Source organism: Mus caroli, chromosome 9, assembly GCF_900094665.2.
Source record: "Mus caroli chromosome 9, CAROLI_EIJ_v1.1, whole genome shotgun sequence".
In the NCBI taxonomy this organism is placed as follows: domain Eukaryota; kingdom Metazoa; phylum Chordata; class Mammalia; order Rodentia; family Muridae; genus Mus; species Mus caroli.
The window spans coordinates 115,942,346-115,946,542 of NC_034578.1; positions in this window are offsets into that span (position 1 = coordinate 115,942,346).

The window sequence follows — 4,197 nt, forward strand, 5'->3', positions numbered from 1 at the left end:
ATCTCTCTGACCTCTGGTTTTTTGTTTGTCTGTTTTTGTTTTTTGCTTTTTAAAGATTTACTTATATATTTTATATATGTGAGTACACTGTAGCTATCTTCAGACACACCAGAAGAAGGCATCGGATCCCATTACAGATGGTTGTGAGCCACCATTTAGTTACTGGGAATTGAACTCAGTACCTCTGGAAGAACAGTCAGTGCTCTTAACCCCTGGGCCACCTCTCCAACCCCTGGCCTCTGATTTTTAGTAGTAATCATTGTGCCTGGGGTGAGAGAAAATCATGGCAGCCTTAATTTGCATTTTCTTGGTGGCCAAGAGTGTTGAACACTGTTTCTTGTACTTATTGGCCATTTGTGTTTCTTCTGAGAACTATGTGTTCAGTTTTTAGTGCCTGGAGTGACCTGGTGACTGGACTCTGGTGTTTAGACTTTGTGAGTCTTTCTATATCCTGGGGTTTAGTCCCCATCTGGTGTGCCACTGGCAGAGGCCTCCCACTCTGCAGCGGCCACCGCACCCTGCTGATCGTCTCTTTTGCTGTGCAGAAGCTTTTAAATTTGTATGACCCCTCCTGTCACTTCTCAGGATCGTTTCTACTGCCATTGGAGACCGTACAGAAATATCCTCTCCTGTGCCTATAGCTTGGGGTGCTTTACCCACCTCCCACACTCACTCATACACTACCACACACTCACACACATATTTGTATATTTACTTAATACACTCATATATGATAAAGTTCTCATTGGAAAGCTGTGGAACTGATCCTCTTTTGCAAACTTACTGGTCATCTTCACTTCTTCTGAAACTTGACTATTGCATGCCATTTATTTTTCTATTTTTGATATTCCTATTATTCTACAGTTTAACGGGGTTTGACTCCACTATAGTGTGAGCTCTTGGCTGTGACATTTTAATTATTTATTTTGTGTGTGTTGGGGGTGATGCTCACGACAGCAGATGTGTGGAGGGCAAAGGACACCAGGCAGGATTTATTGTCTCTGTCCACCCTGTGAGTCCTGGGGATGGAATTCAGGTCGTCAGATTTCTCAATCACCTTTACCACACACACCCCTCCCCTCCCTCTCTCCTCCCCCTCCCCCTGCCATCTTCCTGGCTCTGCGATCACATTCTCACACCTCCTCACATTGTCTTTCTCTTCCCAGTGCACAGCATTTCCTCCTCAGGGATCAAGCTGATTGGCTAAGTGTCCTTGAGTTGATCTTATGCCAGAAGAGGTGCATCCTCACCAATGATAAAGGTGCTCTGTATTTTTCTAGTACACTGCATTCTTCTGTTTCAACTTCTGATCCATCTAAAAATCTATTTTGAGACACAGGGAATGCTAGGATATGTTCCCGGCGAGCCAGCGATTTCAGCGTCAGCCTCTCCTTTGGTATAATCTAAACTCCACAGCTATTAGTCTGCTTGGGCTCCTCAGAAGACTTAATAGTCTTTCCTTGCCAGGCGTGGTAGCGCACGCCTTTAATCCCAGCACTTGGGAGGCAGAAGCAGATGGATTTCTGAGTTCGAGGCCAGCCTGGTCTACAAAGTGAATTCCAGGACAGCCAAGGCTATACAGAGAAACCCTGTTTCCAAAAACCAAGAAGAAGAAGAAGAAGAAGAAGAAGGAGGAGGAGGAGGAGGAGGAGGAGGAGGAGGAGGAGAAGAAGAAGAAGAAGAAGAAGAAGAAGAAGAAGAAGAAGAAGAAGAAGAAGAAGAAGAAGAAGAAGAAGACTTAATAGACTCCTGTACCCAATCCTGCATAATCGCTGAAGCTTTCTAACATTCCCCATAGCAGGGACGACACCTGTGCCACTTTGTGGTCAGTGCTGGAAGGCTTATGAATGTGTTTGCTTGTATTCACGAGCTGAGGGTGAGGCATGCAAAGTGCATCTGTGCCTTCCAGTACGAGTGCTTCCAGGGGGATGGATGGTGAAGCAAGCGCCTCTGAATAACTGGGCTGGTCTGGGAGCTGCAGAGGTGTTCATTTAGTGTGAACCAGAACTGAGCTTGCAGGGGAATAAAGGGAGAGCTGAAGCTGCCCACAGAGGAGGCTGGCACTCAAGGCCTGTAGACTGAGGTGAGCAAGAAGGAGAGCCGGCTCAGATGGATCTTGGGCTATTTTTAGATACATTTAGGTCCCCTGGCCCAAGAACCTTTCTCGGTTCCCAGCAGCTCACCAGAGTTGCTACTGTCAGGTGTATACCTTAGAGCAGATCTCTCAGTTTGGGTCTGGGTGACATGCCAACTGCAGTCAGTGGACTCCTGTTCCCCTAGATGCATAAGGACCCAGGCTTTTATAACATGTGTTATGTTCCAGTACCCCATAGTGTTGGAAGAAATTAAGTCTTCTATGTAGTCAACACTCCTTTCCCCAGAGCAGATCATATACCAGTCCTTCAGCAGGGACCCATCTCCATCCAACACTGCTCCTTGTGAACACACACATATACTCACACATTCACACATACACACACTCATACATAACTCACACACTCACATACACAGCCACACTCACACATACACTCACACTCATGCATAACTTATATACTCACGTTCACAGATACACACTCACACACATACACTCCACACACACACACACACATACTCACACACACATACACACATACACTCACACACACTACACATACCCTCTCACACACACACACTTACACACATACCCTCCTCACATACACACACAGTCACACATGGGCTTTTCTTTCTAGGCTCACAGGTTTTCAAGCAGGAATTCCTCTCTTAAAGCCCTCTCATCCATCCCACAGGGACTTCAGCCCTACTTACAAAGGAGCAAACCAGTGGAATTTTAGAAGGCAGCCAAGGACCTTGCCCTCAGACCTTCCTTCCAGACCTACTGAGCCACAAAGGAGGATGGTTCAAGACCTCTATCATCCTTAGCTTTGATTGTCAATTTAATGATAGAATCATTTGAGAAGAAAACCTCAATTGAGGAATTGCCTAGGTCAGGTTGACCTGTGTATATCTTTATTGGGGATTGTCTTGATGTCGGAGGGTCCAGCCCACTGTGGATGGCACCATTCCCTGAGCAGGCTGCCCTGGATTGTATAAGAAAGGTGAGCATGAGCCTGTGAGACACTAGTCCAGTACACTTCCTTCATGGTTTCATTCTAACATCCTGCTTGAGAATCCTACCCTGACTTTCCTCACTGATGGCCTGGGACCTGGAAGTAGTCAAACAAACCCTTTCCTCCCCGAAGGTGGTGTTGGTCAGAGTGCTATCAGAGCAACAGAAAATACAACAGGACAACCTCTCACTCAGGCTTCTAGCTTTGGGCCCTCTAAGGAGCCAAGAGGCTGCACCAGAAATGGGCTCCGAGGCCCTCTGGGTCTCTGCAGTCCCTGGCCTGTCCTTCTTTGTCATCTGTCCTATTTGGCTTCTTCCAAGCTGTTTTTGTCCTGTCTGTTGGCTCAGTGATGTTTAGAATGAAGAAGCATACTTCTCTGTCCCCATTAAGCCCCCTGGGAATCACCACCACAGATTGGCTTGAGAGTGTGTCTGCACAGTTCTGTGTTCTCCAGTGTGCACCCACGTGACTGGAACCCACCTGCCAACCCATTCTAGTTGTTCTGCACGACACACCCTCTTCCCAGAGAGATTGAGGGGGCTGCACGGAGTCATGTGTGCTCTCAGAGTGGCCTGCCCTGTCCTAGTTGGCCCTTGGTTCTGTTTTTCCCTCCAAAAATGTTTGATGGGAAAACTAGGAAAATAAAATTACCTTGTAGCATGTGTGTTGACCCAAGAGTGACCCCAGTACTAGAAGACTAAGGCAGGAACAAGTGCAGAGCCAGCCTGGGCTACATAGGCAAATTTTGTCTCAAAGCAACACACAAAACAGGGTCCTGGGCTCCATTCTCCTTTCAGCCTTCCTGCGCTGACACAGAGCCTCAAAATTGCCTGTGACTCCAGTTCCAGAGGACCTGAAGCACTGTGGGTGCCCACACACACACATGGGATACACACACACATGCACACACACACACCACATCACATAATAAGTATATGTAATAATATATAACAAACAATATAAAGGCTTAATAATACATCTTTTCTTTTAAAAAGGTTGTCTTGACAGATAGAAGACGGGCAGGCAAGGTGTCTTAGGGTTTCACTTTTGTGAAAAATGACCACGGCAACTCTTTTTTTTTTTAAGATTT